This window comes from Hirundo rustica, chromosome 6 (assembly GCF_015227805.2).
Source record: "Hirundo rustica isolate bHirRus1 chromosome 6, bHirRus1.pri.v3, whole genome shotgun sequence".
NCBI classification, from domain to species: domain Eukaryota; kingdom Metazoa; phylum Chordata; class Aves; order Passeriformes; family Hirundinidae; genus Hirundo; species Hirundo rustica.
In genome coordinates, this window is record NC_053455.1 from 62,124,982 (window position 1) to 62,141,910 (window position 16,929).

At 42.2% G+C, this 16,929-nt stretch overlaps 1 long non-coding RNA gene across 2 annotated transcripts in view; it reads left to right on the top strand.

The window, feature by feature from the left end:
- Positions 1–16,929, top strand: part of LOC120754328 (uncharacterized) — a 60,397-nt gene that overhangs the window by 43,236 nt on the left and 232 nt on the right. The window contains exons 2-6 of one of the 2 annotated variants that reach the window (XR_005701389.2): positions 3,667–3,801; positions 5,032–5,111; positions 10,901–11,068; positions 11,331–11,486; positions 15,541–16,924. This is a non-coding gene — a long non-coding RNA (uncharacterized LOC120754328). Of the gene's footprint in view, positions 1–3,666; positions 3,802–5,031; positions 5,112–10,900; positions 11,069–11,330; positions 11,487–15,540; positions 16,925–16,929 lie in introns of those variants that run through there. The other variant, XR_005701390.1, reaches the window with a different exon arrangement.

Here is a 16,929-nt window from a genome sequence, read left to right on the forward strand (position 1 = left end):
ATTCAGTGATTAAAAAAAAATAGCTCCTCTGGCTGCTGAGAGCAAATAATTAAACTTTTCTGGGAGCTGCCGATGAAAAACTATATATTTCTTGATGTGTATGTCAAAATCCAGCACAGAGCATGTGGTGCTCCTGTGGCTAATGAATTCTAAAGCAAAGCCAGGAGCTGGAAATCTACAGAAACTCCCCACTGCAGGGATCTTTGGCACCATTGTGTGCCTCTGTGGCTGAGACAATGGGAACAATTTTATGCTAATCAGCAGAAATAAAATGCAACATTTTGGTACAAGAGAAATTAGCCAACACCAGCACTCGAACTCTTCGAAGCAGATGTCTTGGTTTGTAGGTTATCAAAGTGGGTAGGGGCTTGAGGCACGGCAAACCTCATGCAAGTTCTGGGAACTGCAATGTGTACAAGAACTTTATTTTGCCTTTGTTTTTTGGGGGGTTTTTAGTAGGTAAAACATGCAAGGCTTTTTTTTTTTTTTTTTCCTATTATTTTTTCTGGCTTTGCTGTCTTAAGGGATACAAACTATGCCTTGCCTACAACAACTTGTTTCTTTGCGTGGAAGGATCTAGTACTTTCACATGCCTAGGTTAAACGTCCTGCTTAAGGGTACTTAAAAGTGATTGATAACAGGTCCTCAGAAAACAAATACAAAATCGGAGGCAGTGGCAGAGAGAGGTCAAAGGCAAAGGGCCAGTGGGGGTGAATGTGGTCATGATAGGCAGAGGAGGCTGCAGGAATGCATCTGTGGGGAAAATGTTCTAATGGATTGGCTCTAAGTCTTTCCAGCCAGTTCTGCTGCCAGGCTGGAGGTTTTTCAAGAACTTTATAAAACCCCTGGCTAGCACATGGGGAAGTGTATTCACCGAATGTTACACATCAGCAGGCTGTGCTGCATTGGAGACACACACACGCAGATTTATACTGCTGCTTTCCCTGCGACCAAGCCTCTTCTGCTTAGAGAAATAGTGGAATAAGCAATTTAAGGTGTTACTTGTTGGAATTTTTATACGCATACAACGTTTATTTGGATTTCTGATTTTGGAAGGAAAGATAAGCAGGAAGCATGGGGTCAGGACATTGGAATGGCAGCCTGAAGGATTCTTTGATTGTTTCTTTGATTAAAGAGGTTGCCCATAAAACCAGGAACTCCCAGTGCATCTGTCTCTGCTAGAAATATGGTTTGTCTAGCAAAGCCTTTCCCAGATAATTTGCATTAGCTTGTGCTGGGGTGTTTACCACTAGTGATGTTTCATGGCTCAAATAGTGTAGAAGTGCTTTGGTTACATGGTGATAAACTATATCTGAATGTCCAAATGAATGCAGGTGTCTAGCCACTGGTTTTGCATCTAGTACAAGGGGAAAAAAAAAAAAAAAAAAATATATATATATATATAGATAGATATACACCAAAAAACAGATTAGCATTTAAAAATTTGAGCATTTTATGACGAAATACAGGCTGTCTGAGAACACCACAGAGATGGTGAGAAAGCAATTTGCAATACTGGCATCCAACAGTATCAGTGGAACTGGTTGAAAAAGAATTTTAAAATATATGGAGCACTTGTATACAGTCCACTGGATTCAAAGGGCTTTTTTTCACAGAAGTCCCTCTCCTTTTTCTTGATTTATCAAGAAAACGTGAAACACTTAAACTGATAAGCAAAAGGAAAAAAAAATGTTGGTACTACCCATACTAAAAATAATTTTTGCAAAGGAATAGCAAAAATATGTCTTTCAAAGTATTTTTGACTAATCGGTACATGCTAAAAACCAACTTTGTAGACACAAAAATAGAAACAAATTACTTGCACTAACAAGTAAATATTCTTCAAATGAAAACTCTCATTCCATGTGAGCTCTGAGCAGGAGAGGGTTTTTATCTCTGTAGTGTAAGCCAGCTTGCATTTTGCAAGATTGCAGTTCTGACTGTGGGACAATAAGTAAATATTTATGTGTATCTTACAGTAACTTTGGGAATAGTGACTAGAGACAGTTTTTCTGTGACACCAGGGCAGATCCCATATGATGCATGAGTTTTTAGAGATGTCATCTTAATGATAAGAAACCTTTTGGCTGACTTGTTCAGGATTTTTATCCTGTATGTGAGTTGATCTAATTTTTTTTTTTTTTTTTTTAAGGGAAGCCTTCTTTGTATATCAGATAGCCTCAGGTGCTGGTATAATAGACTCACCATGTGCAGACCTTTTCTCTCAGTCCAACAGAGTTTGGTAGGATCAGAGGTGATGTACGGGAAGTATGTTCGTGTTTACACTTTCATATCGCAAAATTAATACTATTGAAAAGTTTCTTAAGTTTCCCATGCTGATTAAGGATTAAGCCTTCAGGGTTAATATTTTATTTAGCACTTTTTACATACCAGTGAATTGCTACTGGTACATGTGAAATGCCTTTTGTATCCTGGATTTTTGAGTATGAAATTTTAGCATTATTTTCTTTCTTTGGCGAAATTGCTCAATTTTTTTTTTTTTCCATTCACTTGACATGAGACAACACCAGAACAAGAATGTTACCTGTAAAAGCAGTCACATCTTCATTCTCCACTCTCCACAAACTCACTGAAAGAAAAGAAAAATACACCTTTACTTAGAGAAAAGCAGAAAGGAATCTAGAAGTCCTTGGGGCACATTTGGCTTAACATAGTGGTGCAAAGAGGGAAGAATTTGGCCTTTATACAGGCTGAACTACGCAGTTTTGCTGCTTGCTAGTGCACAGAATTCTCCAAAGAATGGTCAATATCTGATCTTTGACTTAGGGAATGGTGAGTTCATTTGTCCCCATTCCTATTCTAGGATGCAGCAAAATCTTGCTGGTCCAGAACTGTATGTAAACTGAGATAAAACCACCTCTGCCTTCTCAAGGTTTGAATTTTGCTCTACAGTCCACATTTTCTAAAGTCAAGTAGTGATAGGAACAGTGCGAGAGGAAGTATAAGAAAAGGGCAAGGTCGGGAAGAGAAAGGAATGGGGATAAACATGAAGCTTCCACATTCTTTCTATTTTAAATTAAAACTTGTTGGTCCCTGCTTTCTTACCCATGGTTCTTCCTTGGCCATCCCAGGGCTCTGTGAGTTTATCTGAACCAGGTCCCTCACACAAAGCCCTGGAATGTTAAAGAGGTGTCAGTAGCTGTCTGCTTCTCCCCACTGCCTGCTCAGGGCAGGTCTGCTGGGCCTCCTTCCTTCCCTCTGAAACAAAAAGTGATGGATGTGGGTGCACAAGCACATGTGTGCAGCCGCTCTGCATCCTGCTTTGTCAGCACTCTGCTCACTAACACAGCTCCTGGTGACCTCAGCGTCCTTCAGGCAACAGCAAGAAAAGCTGTGAAATAAATACCCAGCTCTTTTTTTTTTTTTTTTTTAACTTGCAAGTACTATAACTGCAGGAGAAGTTATGGGTGCAACGACAGAGATGCGAATTTTCTGGTATTAGTTCATTGCAGTATTACAACTTAGCCAAAAAAAAAAAAAAAAAAAAGGAAACTATGGAAGGCAAGTGAAGAATCTTGATTTCTTATTAAAGGTCGGTTTTTGTGTGATACCAAGAGATTGCAAGAGCAAGAATCGACCTTAGAGAAGAGTCTCTTTTGAGGTAGAGATATCGAAATACATTGTGCTCAGTATCGTTCTTTTCAGGGCTGCTCGGCGCCTTAGAAGAATTGCCACTTTTGCAGTCAAATCCAAGTAACATCTGCTCCATGCAACCAGTCAATATTGTGGAAAAGTTCAAAGAATGAAGATCATTAGTAGTGTCAGCTTTACAACCAGAAGGTAATGGCATTGAAGTGAGCAAGTATAATACCCAACAATGCCAGGCTCATTAACCAGTGATTTATCATGATGAAAAGACCTGTTTAACCTTTAGTCTTCACATGCTTTCTGTTTTTAACAAAAAGACCTATTATTTCTAGTTGTCAAGAGATAATTTGTGGGTTGTTAAAGGGATGTATTAAATTATAGTTCAAACTATTATGCACAATAACACAAATATTGCTTTTGCAATGGGATGGGTTGATGATAAAATGACTTTTATTTTCCCTTCCTCTTATAATTTTGTTCCTCCATTGGGGAAGAGAAATGATAGCATTATATATATTAGGGATAGTATTACATGACTTTTAGGCAAGTTAAATCAAATTTGATGGATGCAGCAAGCGACAGTGTTGTTTCACAGAAGCGGCAAAATCCACGTACAATATTTTGAGGGTTGTATATACCAGTGCAGAAAGCTTGTTCTCACCTCTCAATAAAGAGTTGCATGGAGCTGACTGTCCCAGAAAACTAAGTTTCTTTTATCCTTATGTTGATATGGTGTTTTTTTTTTTTTTTTTTTTTTTTTTAGAAAGCAATGCTGATTTCAGACAGCTTTTGGCAGCTGCCATGTAGCCTTTTCTACAGAAAAGCAGGCAACACAATTTATTCTGAACCACAATAGCTGTGCCCCGCAAGCAACAAACCTCTTGGAAAAATGTCACTGTATCAAAATGTGTATGGCAAACCTTATGGTGACTTTTGTAGTGTAGAAAAACATCCATCAGGGCTTGGAAAGTCCATGAGACTCATTTCAATCTAATGAGATTATTTCTGATCTAATTCAGACATGCATTTCAGGTCACAGGGAACATCATATTATCTCCTGTCTAGTTCCGCTTTTTTTCCACCCGCTTGGTTCTCTGTCTACCCTTAGTATAACGTAAGGATAAATTGATAACTGATTCAGCAATTCTCCAAGTACTTCTGCACACAAATAGGCTCTAAACCAAGCTGCATGAGCAGATAAAATAGAATGACTGGAGGCTTCCCACCTGCCTTTTATGCCCACATTTTGAACACCATCCATCCAAGGTATTGATGATTCATACCCAAATGTGAGAGAAATCAGCATTGAAGAAGTTAGTAGGAACAAAATGAGAGGGCTTAACTTGGTAATTAAGAAATCATATACAATACTCAAAAAGAAAATTAAGAAGGATTTTCTAATCTATAATTGTGATTTCTCAGTTTACAGGCAATGCAGTGTTTGTGACAGAGCTCTTCTGAAGTAGACATTTAATTGCAACACTTCTGAAATGAGCAGAGAGGTAAGATTTTTTTCTTTCCCTCCAGCTTTAATGCAGATTTTAATCAATTATTGAGAAAATGTCTAGGTGCACCTTTTTAAGTAACAAAGACTCTTTATCTACAGATCTCTGTAGGTACCTTCTTTCTCTGCTTACCTAAAATACTGAAATATTGAGCTTTGTTTTCTACTGTGTTTGTGGTGCAAATTTTTAGGCAGGACACTGAGAATGTTTCGTTCTTGGGGATACTGATCCTCATCTTGATGATCACTTCCAGGTGTCAATAAACATTTGGAGATGTGCCACTGTCTACTAGTTTGACTGTAAAATAATCTTGGTTGTCAGGAAAGTATTAGAAAGTCTTGCTGCGCTTGAGAAAAATTTTGGACTGAAAATAAGTCATAATGATATCTTTTCATCCAATGCTTTAGTAGAAGTGCATTTGTTCATATTTCCTGGAGTGCTAGTTTTGTTATTCTCCTCAACCTGGTAAAAATCAAATCTTTTTCTCCCTTCTGCAAGGTGACCACCCCAAGCCCCGTGGTGAGAGGGTGAGGTGAGAGCCCCCCTTGCTTCTTGCATGTGGTGCTTCACTGTGTATTAAATAAATGTTCAGTGAGACAGGAAATGAAAAATAAGACTCAAAGAATCTCATGATTAGGACACTGGTCTGGGAGGAAAAACACTCCTGATGCTGCCCTCAAATCCATGTTCTCTTTATGCACGATGGAAATGCAGCAACACGAGAGACTGCAATCAAAAGTCAGACAGCATCCGTGTCAGTGTCTGTCCTGGTGCCTTTGGAGCTTTTGTAGAGGCACCTCAGGGGCTTTCTTGAAAGTGAAGGACTGAGTGACCTACACGCCAGGCTCCTGAAGGGACACGTGTCAGTCAGGATTTCTCTGAATATGCGTTTTCTCTTTTTTTTTTGTTTTTAACATATGCCTCATTCTAAGGCATTCAAACATGTTCCCGAATGGTTTTTGATATTTCCATGGTTTGTGTTTGATTAGGAAGCAAAAACCCCCCATGAATCTGAACTGTATGCTTCTGTCAATTGGACTGAAAAGTCTGCCAGAGACATGCTTGAGAGGATCAGGCTCCTAACAGAAAACAGTGCTTTTACTTTATACCTCAGTACTTTCCCTGGAATCTACTGACAGAGGTGATCCTTCCCTCTGAAACCAGCAGTCTCTGGTCTCTGCTGCAGGACTCCCAGATTGGGTTGAACTCAGGCCTCACAGAAATTGTATCATTTCCTATAGCAGCAGGATATCAGCTTTTGTGTCCACTGCTGTCTGATGGGAAGGGCAGGAAGAAAGAAGTCTCTGAACTTTTTTTTTTTCCCCTTTTTGCCTCTGCAGTTATAAGATTTGAGTGATTGGCTGCAATAATTTCAAAACAGAAAAGCCTCTCTCTCAGTTTGCAATTTCTCCTGAAATAGAACTTTCAATATGATTTAGCCTGTGGAAAAAGCCTCCAGGACAGAATGTAAATATGAACAAGCTTGTAACTTCCCTTTAAAGATGTGGGAGACAACCAAATCTTGTCCTTGGCTTTCAAAAAATTGTGAATTATGTGTTTGTGAATTCTCACAAGGAGGGGGGAAAAGAAAAAAACAAAACCCAAAACAAGAAAGAAGGATTTGATAGGTTCAGCTTTTGTTTGTAACTATTTGTAGCACTCTAGTGGTGACACCAGAACAGTTTCATGGCTGTGACAAAGACCTGCTGTTCTTGGATTCCATCCTGTGAATTCCTGTTCCTTGTCCTATGGACCAAACGTTTCAGGGCGCACTGTCTCAGACACCTCACATGCGAGGTCTGTCTCACATCTGGGAGGGAATACACACTTCCAAATCCTGTGAGGAAACACTGTGTATGGGACCAGAGGCAGCACAGTGCCTGTAGTAGGACTGCTTGGAAGCTGGAATGTGTTTGAAGCATTGCCTGGATTTTTCTTTGGGCTTGTCTGTGCAGTTAGATGGACTTTTAATAATTTTGTTATAGTGCAAAATGGATATTCTGTTCTTACTGAGGAAAAAAAAAAAAAAACATGTTCAAGAGTTGATTTTCTTTGGATTTCAGTCTTATTTGGTCTAGCAAACTGAAGTGGAAGCATGGACAGGGGCAAAGGGAAGGGGCTGGAAGGCTGACGACTTTGAAAGATATGCTGAGAGCTTAGAGGCAGCACAGCAGTGCAGAGCTGGCTCCCCCAGCAGCTTGGCACATCCTGCAGCGTGCATCCACACACATTAAAATGCGCTGGCTCTCAGAACGGGCTCTCTCCACTCCCTCTACCCTGCTCCCCTCCCCGTCCTGCGCTGCCTAACAAAAGGTCTTCCACAAAGGAAATTCTTCCTGGTTTGTAAAACAGTTGTGTAAAACTTGGACTGTAAAGCCACAGTTGACTGCTTTAATGTGGAACAGTTGGGAGGGTGGGGAATGGCTGGCAGGTTGGGACAGGACACAGCCATGGTGCCCCTATTCTGTCGGGGCTCGACTTAGTCACACCACCTGCTCCCCCTATTCTTTCAGAGGCAAACCCGTCATGACAGTATGAACAGACGGATGTTTAAGCTCAATACCTTGGACACACTGCACCAGACGGGGCAAGGGGAGCTAAGAAAAGATAAATTGAGTGATCAATAAAGATAAGGGACCTGTTTTAGCAGTAAATGGTGGGGACAGAGCAGACGGAACAGGGGGTGAACGTGTGTTAAATAATGCAAGTGTGTCTGTGGGCACACACAGGCTCCCCAGTACGAGCCTCTTCCAGAGTCAGTGATGCTGTTTGGTACTTGGCTGGAGGGTGAGGAAGGGCAAGGGAGAGGGGGCTGTGTCCAGGGCTGAGTCGGTGACCTATTTGCACCTCCCACCTTTGCGAGAGCCGGGAAAGAACAGTGAGGAGCAATGGAGCTCTGATAGAGAATCAGAAATTGTGCTTTGACAGTTAAGTGATTAAAAAATGTGGGCTTATTTTAATCAGCTATCACAGTCAGGAACGCTCTTTTCTTCTGTCCTTTTGCCTTTTGTATAGCAAAGGTCTTGATTTCAGTTTCAAACTTCCAATCCCTTCTCTTCAAGGAGATCTAAAAATCAACTTACAGTCACTTCCCGTGACAATTGATCTGTTGACAGTTACAAAAGATGCCACTGATTTAAACAATATTGCACGGCCCAAATGAGAGCTGGTTTTTAATACGAGCACGTCTCTGGCTCTTCTCTAATTACCAAAAACACCAGCAAGCAAGCTGTTCACCGGACTGGATACTTCTGCACTCTCAGCTCTCATGTTATGGTCCAAACCCCAAGGAATAAACCACAGTCCGTTAAGGTGATCAGCCTTCTTTTCTGCTCGTTGTTGTCCCACTGTGATTACAGACATTGTAATTCTGTTTAAATAGGTAACTGCCAGATGGCAATAAATTGGTTTTCCTGACACAGAAGTTCCCATGGCCTATATAGCTCCCCTCCCTTCCATTATTTTATTTGTATACCTGTTATATAATGCCAAAACAACGGTGATGTAGAATAAATAGCAAAATGCTGGGAGTTTTTCAGATGTCACTCACCGAAATGTCCCCGGGTGTGAAAACTGAATTGTGGTGGTACAACAGGGCACAAAATCTATTTCCATGTTATAAAGGTGTTTTAAAGTTTATTCCTTTTCACTGGCAGAATAAAACACAGGCCCCTACAAGACACTGTTATGTAGGCAAAAGGGACAGGGAGATAAAGTCAATTCAAACAATTTAATCAGCTTTGGAGACTTGGGGGTGGCTTGTAAGCGCAGTTGAGCCTCAGCTGTTCTCTCAAGTGTCATCTTGAAGTGACACTTTGATTTTTGTTTTGGAGCTGCAATGTTTCTCACTGAGTATCCTCCACAGCTGATCCTGTGCAGCTGTGGGGACTTGGGCAAGAGGAATCCAGTTCCTGAGGGGAGAGGGGCTAGCACAGCTGCCTGGAGACAGCTGTTGGGGCCGGGTGGTTCCCATCACTGGGGAGGTGGAGGTGCCCTCTACAAACCCCCCCAGCACCTCAGGCCACAGCAGGTCCCTGGTAGCAAGTAACAGGACAAGAGGAAAGAGCCACAAGCAGCACCGGGGGAGGTTTGCTTTGGCTCTTAGCAAACATCTCTTCACTGGAGGGGTTGTCAAGCCCTGGTGCACAGGCTGTGCAAGGGAAGTGGTGCAGTCATCATTTCCGAAACTGTTCAGAAAATGAGGTGGACTTGGGGACATACTTTCCTGGCAGGCTTGGCAGTGGAGGCTTAATGGCTGGATTCAATGATCTTAGAGGGCTTTTGCAACCCAAATGATTCTGTTTCTCACAAACACCCCTGCCAAGTCTGTGGCAGTACAGGTTGGCCCAAAGTGGGAGATTTCCTGTGCTCCAGGTAGCCCTTCTCTGATGTCCACCTCATGTGACAAAGGCTCCAATCAGACCTTGCTGCTTAAAGACTCTCATTAGGATGATCCCTTTATTTTTTCTGTGCACTGCTTTTACTGACCATGAGAATTCTAATATAAAGATGGAAAATGAAGATAATCCAGCTAATGAGATTTCTGCCCATTTTAGATGTGAGCCATGGGCTCTTTAGGGATACCTGGTTGCATGCAATATGGAAAGCTGGATAAAGGTTTGGAACTACTCCAACAACTGTGAGAGTCAGTGTTTCTGGACCAACATCCAGATATATTTTTTTTAATTTCCCCCTAAATGAGACAGTGGAGCTTTCTTTCAGGGTGTTTCTTGGCTGCCCAGAATCCCAGGGCTCAGCTGTGTTTTGGAGAGTAGCCTAGGCTGGCTTTTGTAATAGTATTTCCCCTCTTGTATTTTTAATGGCTTTTTTGGGGTTTGGTGATGGAGGGAGAAGGTACGAAACAAAGTAGGCCTGAGGGAAAGAACAGCTTCTTGCAGTGATGTCAACCCCCTGTGGACATCACAGTCGTGTTGGACATGGGATGATGATGTTGACTAGAAGCAAAGTAAATTGTCAAAGATGGCAGAAATTAAAATTACCAGGAAATATCTTACTACAAAAAGTTTCCACTTTAAAAGGTGAGTTCAGTCTTCATGTACAAAGGTTTGAAGCGAGGAGAAAAACAACCCACCACCCTCATTCTGTACTTCATTCTCTCATTATTTACAAGCAACAGAATACACAAAGAGATGACAGCTCTGTCAGAGTCCCCAGTTTGCAAACTGCACTAAGCTTAAGCATGCAATGAAAGTTTTTTTTTTTGGTTCCCAGCAGTGATGTTGAGATGTCTGCATGTGTGCTAAATAAAAGTGACAGGAGAAAGTTCTGTGCAGGCAGTACATCAACAGCACTGGGATGAGCATGGGTTGGCTGAACAATATAGTCTTATTAGCATCTGATCCTTGTGGATACAGAGAGATTTCAGCAGCAAGCAACTGCTGTCTGCTTTGTGCAGAAAGAACTTAGTCTAACCACATAGCCACAAACTCCATAAAACAGCTCCCTGCTTTGCTAATCACCTCGACGCATTCTCTGATTAACGGTTTTTATCTGTGGGATTATCATTCATGCTGAGCCTGGCAATAAAGCCGTTTATTTTTATGAGATATTTTATAAATCCATCTCCGAGAGCAGCGTGACGCGTTAGCGTTGGTACATCAGCTAAATGTGCATGCAGCAGCATGAGATGATCCAAACAAACAACTGGGGGCATTATGATGTGCTCTGGAATTTACCACGGCGCGGCCAGAGCATGATTCATCTGGCAGCCTTCTCCTACAGCCCAGTGCCGTCATTTCAGAAAACTTGTTGGTCTTTCTCCACAGAGAGTCAGCTCCATAGATGCATCCCGTGAATAAAGTGTGTGATCAACAACAGCAATCATCATCATCCACTCCAAAGACATCGTGAATTCTTAACTAAAACATGTTGAATTGAAGAGGTGCCAAACTCCCTACACTTTGGAGCGCTAAACCACCTTTGTTTTGCCCAAGGTAATCTAATTAATTTAAGTGGTTCATTTTCTTGAATTCTATGAAGGTGTCTGTTCTGGATTTCAATTTCTATTTTCTGGGAAGGCAAATCCATAGCAGGGCCTGAGGGATTTCCTCCAGTGAGAGGACTAAAAGACCCCTCTGTCACCTACAAAAAATGTTCTGTCCCTTGGTTTGTTTCTGAAGTTGTCGAGCACTTTTTTGTTTATCTCTCTCTATCTCTCAGCCTGCTGATTTAATTTTTCTTTCTGCTTCCTCACAGACAACAGCCCAGCTTGGAAGGGACCTTAAAAGATGCTGTGTTCCAACTGAAGGAGAGGGAACCTAGTGGGACCCAGTCTTTCACCAATGTTTCTGCAGTCTAATCAGCTGTAACCCAGGAGGTTACGATGCATCGCTGAGAAATAAGCAACACCAGGTAGGATTTGCTAAAAACACAGATGGTTGTTTCATACTCTCTCTCTTTTTTGTCTAATCCAGTAGAACATATTAACAGCCTAATGTTCTGACTGGCTCGTTTGCAACGTCACTTCTCTTGCACGAAGCTCTTTAGACAGTGATTTGCAGTAAGTGGTGAAAATGTACCTCTGTGCTCGCTCTTTTATGGAAGAAATAAGATGGTTATTTCTAGATAAAAGCCCCAAATGAATTCTATGATTTCCTGAATTATTTCCTACTTCAATAAAGGAGCCTCAGTCTGGAAGGGCTGACTTGAACCGTGGGATCTGGCTGTCAGAGGAAGCCCTGTTCTGTCTCTCTCCTCATTTTGCAGGGGACACATGATGGGTCTGAGCCTCCAGCATTGCACTCATAGCCCAACCTCCTCACAGAGTATTTGCTTTTTCAGTGTCCATTCTTTCCTGGCAGCAAATCCATTTGTTGCATGTACGTTATATACCCCCGCATGAAAATAATCTGAATGGAAAGGATCCTTTTCTTGTGGGGAATGAGAGGTAGCTTGGCAACTTCTGCTGCCTCCTTCTCCTCTGAAGCTGGCACTTGAGATGATTTCAGCAGCTGAGGCTCAGACAGAAGCACGTAAGGAGCTGTGGAAACACCCACAGCTCACTTCAGAACAGCCTCATTCCTCTTTGTCACTTGTCCTGGTTGAAGCTGAGAGTCTGGAAATGATAGACAAACCTGTGCTGTCCTCTCAGCAGTGGGTTTGCAATCATTGCAGTTTCATTAATCAACCACAGAGGATCTGATTTCTCATAGCCACAGGCTTAGGCCAGGTGTTCTAAGTGCCCTGCAAACCAAACTGGTGTTGTCAGAGCTGCTACAGAGGGCTCAGCTCCTGCAGGAAGGAGGGAAAGAGGAAATTCAGGGCTTTGTCACCAGGAGAGGAGAGTGGTTGCTTGCACAAGCTGATGGTACCTTGTGTAGCTTCCTGAAATGCCCACAAGGATAATCATAGCTTGAACTTTCTGTTCTTGGCAGGGATGAGTGGCTGCCACAAAGGAGAAGTAGGTAAAGACATGGGGAGTTGCTGGTTTCTTAAAACAGGGAAGGGGATGGGGTACTCTAGACACCTTCTAGGGTACCTAGATGAGGACACTTCTTAAGTAATTGTTTATAGTGGGGGGAAAAAATAGGACCACAATTTTGGTAGATTTTTATTTGGTCTCCTGGCTGCTATCAACACTGTTTTAAATAAGAAACAGACAGAGCAGGAGTCCTTGTTTAAGAAGGAATATTGTAAATGATGTGGTTGTCACCCACTGGTGGCAGTGGAAATCATGAATTTTTAGTTTCTCTTTTTCAAAAAAACCAACTGCCATTGTTTAGGATAAAATGAAAATAAAAAGGTGGCATAAAACAAACTGTCAAATTTCCAGGATGTGTAATTAACAGAATGATGATATTAAGTTCTGGGGAGGAAAATCCTTTTTAAAAAGAGAAATGATATGCTATCTGTGGGTTATTGTTTTGAATAGTCCTATCTTCCCTGTGTCCCACAGCTTCATTTATATAACTTTTCAAAGTTTTAGCTATCCTGAATGAAAGAAAGCATCCTCCAAATCATTGTGGGAATGATGTGGCGATGTTAAATGTCTGAATTGTTCCCCCCATCTAAACAACGTCTGTTAATAATGTCTATTGCATGTAACTTGTCCTAGCCTATCCCTGGCACCAGGCTTCCCAAAACTATTTAGTGTGTTTTCTTCCTGTTGTGGCTGAAGGTGCATTATTTGTACTATGGGAGAGACAGGCTTGCAATTTTTTTTTTTTTTTTCACATCATCAGTCACACAAAGTGATTACTCCAGCTGTACAAATAATGTAGGAAATGGATTTTGTTTTTTTGCATTAGAATTATCCAAGCCCAGCAAATAATCCCAACAATTGCTTCTTAAGTCAGTGAAATTTCAAGCCATTCAGTTTACTTGTAAGGAGCTCACGGCTTCTTTGATGATGGGGTTTGTTAAGCCCAAATGTGGAGACCTAATAAAATTATAAAAAGGCTCCAGAGGTGTTTATAGTTTTCAATTATCTCTTACTTTCTCTCCCAGGACTGGGCTGGGCAGGATTGTGCTGCCCTCAAGTAGCACTTGAGTCCAGGCTGTGTTTTATGCTGGCTGTCTCTGAGGTTTCTCCTTTGTGGCCGAATCCCCTTAGTGTGGGCAGTGTACAGAGGTGCTAAGGGCTTCCCTAGACAAAGCACCAGGCTTCACAAAAGCAAGGGAGCAAAAGGAAGCAAAATTGAATCTCTAGCACCCAGCTCCTGGGCAAACAGACAAAACTAATGGATCCACTCTTGCTCCTCCCATCCAATTACTGCGATCCAGTCGAGAGAATATGGCAACATCGGTTCACACAAACTCCAACGCTCTTAATCCCTTCCATACATATAAACCTCACATTCAGCACCGTCCCTTCATTACCGAGCCACCCAGGCAGCCGCAGCGTCGGAATGGACCCACCGGCTGCAAAAACCCGCCTCCTCCAGGTTTTAATCAGCTAATGAGGGCTATGCAAATGAGCAGCTTATGGGATTACGCCTTGTCTGGCAGCAGCGCTCCTCACAGCGCTAATACAGGTGTTAGTAAACCGGGCATTAGGCGCGGCCTAATTCGGGCACATTCACGCCGGGGTTGTGCGGGCGGCCCTGGCGTTTGTGGCCCAGTAGGACGTCTATTGGGGCTGTGGTGGGTCCAGGCCAGCCCCTTGCTGCTCGATATGAAGTTAATAAATCCCGTTGGTTCGGTCTTTAGTCGTACACAAGGACTCAGGACCGACACGGGGATTTCCCCCTCCGCCCCAGCTGCCTGGGAAATTGCCAGTGGAGGGCAAAGGGGAAGTTTAATTGACAGTTACTTAACATCTATATGAACTCCTCACATGCTTTTTGAATAAAACGTAAAGCACAGAAGTATGATTAACCTGTCTTTTCCCTTCGTCACAGCCAGCCAACCCTCTCTTCCATGCGGCCCAGAAATACGCAGCGAGAACAAAACACGCTGTGTCTGGGGATGAGCCATCTCTCTGGGGTTTTGGCCATTTCAGTGGTCCAGCACATTTTTCTGCTGTTTAATTTTTCTTATTCAGCGATATGTCTTTAAAGAGTTCCTTCGCTGTGCAAACAATTCTGCACTGCTGGGTGTTTGCTCACCAGGTCAGTGCAGAAAAGTGGAGCGACACCAGTGAAGCATTCACAGGCCAGAGCACACGGTATGAACACTTTGTCACCTGCTACCCCTGCTAAAACCTCCAAAAATATACTCCTTACGTAAACAGCAAATATTCCAGACACATAACGAAAGTGCCGAGCCTGTAACAATTTTCATTATTTCCCCAAAAGTCTCGGGTGAAAATGAAGATAAGGACTAGCAAATAATTTCAAAGATCTTCACTTTATGAATGATGAGGTAGAGAAGCATAGCTGCTTCTGCCTAGGAGCGACACAGAACATAGTAGACATCTACAAGGACATCATCTGACAAGTGCCAAAATTGATTAGGAGATGACCGATGAAGTACAGATTTTATCTCTTCCAGTCAGCAGAGGAAAGGTTGTATTTTAAAGTAAATCTCCATTTAAGACTCATTTGAGGATTTTGCCAAAAAAAGATGAGATGTTGTGGGGGTTTCTTTTTATTACAATACTTACTCTTCCAACTGCACTGTTCTTAATTTAAATACTATTTAAAATTGAAGGACTTCATTAAAGGGTTGAGATGTTCTAGTAAAAGCCAGAAATTCAGGGGCACAGGTAGCTTTTAATGAGTTCAAAGGTTTGGTTTCATCCTTCAATAGATTAAGTTGGAACTGTCATCTTCTGCATTGGGAGTTTCAACAAAGGTTTAAAGGGCAAAGTATTCAGAAGTGAGTCCACGAATGTCAACAAGTAAAGCCTCTTAGGTTTAATGCCCACGTATCCATTGTTCTGTGTTTGCTCTGACTGACCCTAACTAAATGTGGATCTCTAGGGAAAAGTTCTGTGCTGAGCTTTTCTTGTGCCTTTTACTTTTAGATGCTTTAGGGGTCCAAAATTGGAAAAATCAGACCAGTGATCAACCTCGTAACCTGTAGATAAGTGAGGCTGGCTCATCTGCTCGTTCATCACCTGTGTTAAGGTTGCCTCGTTCTCCTGGTCTGTACCCTGAGGTGTTCTGCGGACGTTGTCCTGTCCACCTTTTCCTTGGGATAACCTGCTGCTGCGTGTAACCGATTTGCCTGTGACATATGAGATCCTACAGGAGCTAAAAAGCGCCGGGTAATGGATGAGGAAAAGCCAGAAGTAATGGAATAGTTGAAATGGAGCATGCATTTCCACTTTATTCAGCATTCTCCCACCCTGCTCTTTGCCTGCCTCTAAAATAACCTGGAGGATATGATCAGGAGAAGGTGAATTGTGTTGATTAGGCCCAGTGGAGTCTTGCCAATGGAATGTTGTTGTGCTATTTACAGATAACAAAAGGATCACCTCTATTTATCCTTATGCTTTGTCATAAGGATCAGTATGTTGTTGCTTTGGATACTGAGAAGGTGAGGAAAGTTTAGCAAGTCTGGACCTATTCAAAATCTCAGAAGCCAGAATCCATGAATGTTCACGATGAACATAAATCCTCAGAAAGATTAAGAAATTGTTTAGAACAATGGAATTTTTTTTCTTTAAATATTTCAGTTTTTAGCAGGACCTCCCAATGCTGATAGCTCTATTTTAGTTGAGAGCTGAGAAAGTGAAGGATATTAAATTTATGAAATGCATCATACCTAAGTCAAAAGATATAGTAGGAAAAAAAAGCCTACTTGCACTTGGACAGACCATATCAGAAATAGTGTTAAAACATTAAAGAAAAATGTGATTGGTCACCAGCACTAGCAGTATGTAGGTGTAGAAGAAAGGATTACAGGTGGCCTTGCCCCTGACAAGTCGCAGCTGTACTAATTACCAAAGGGGAGGAACAGCCTTGCCATTAATGGGTTGCAGCTGTGACAAATAAAGATAAGTGTCGTAAAAGGAGGTGGTTAGAGGGAGGATTTTGAAGAAGGAGATACTGGGAGGAAGATGATATTGAAGGAATGCTCCAGAAGAACCAGAGGAGCGGGTGAAACCGGAGAGAGCATCCCTGCTGTGAGGTCAGTGTGGGTGTGCAGTCAGAGCCCGTGGCTGATCCCTGCAGTCAGAGCCCGCAAGGGAAGCCCAGAGCAGGAGCTGCTGCAGCCAGAGTCACTGAATGGCTGGAGTCAGGATGGCTGAGCTGGAAAGGGGACTAAACCAGCACCCTTTCCATGCTGTGATAAACAAGAAGTCGGTGTCTTGCCTCATTTCTACCCTCTAACAAGAGGGCTGCTGCAGCAGTAGTAGTTGCCACAAGCAGGAGCAAAATAATTGTTTCTAAGACTGTAGTTGCGCAAT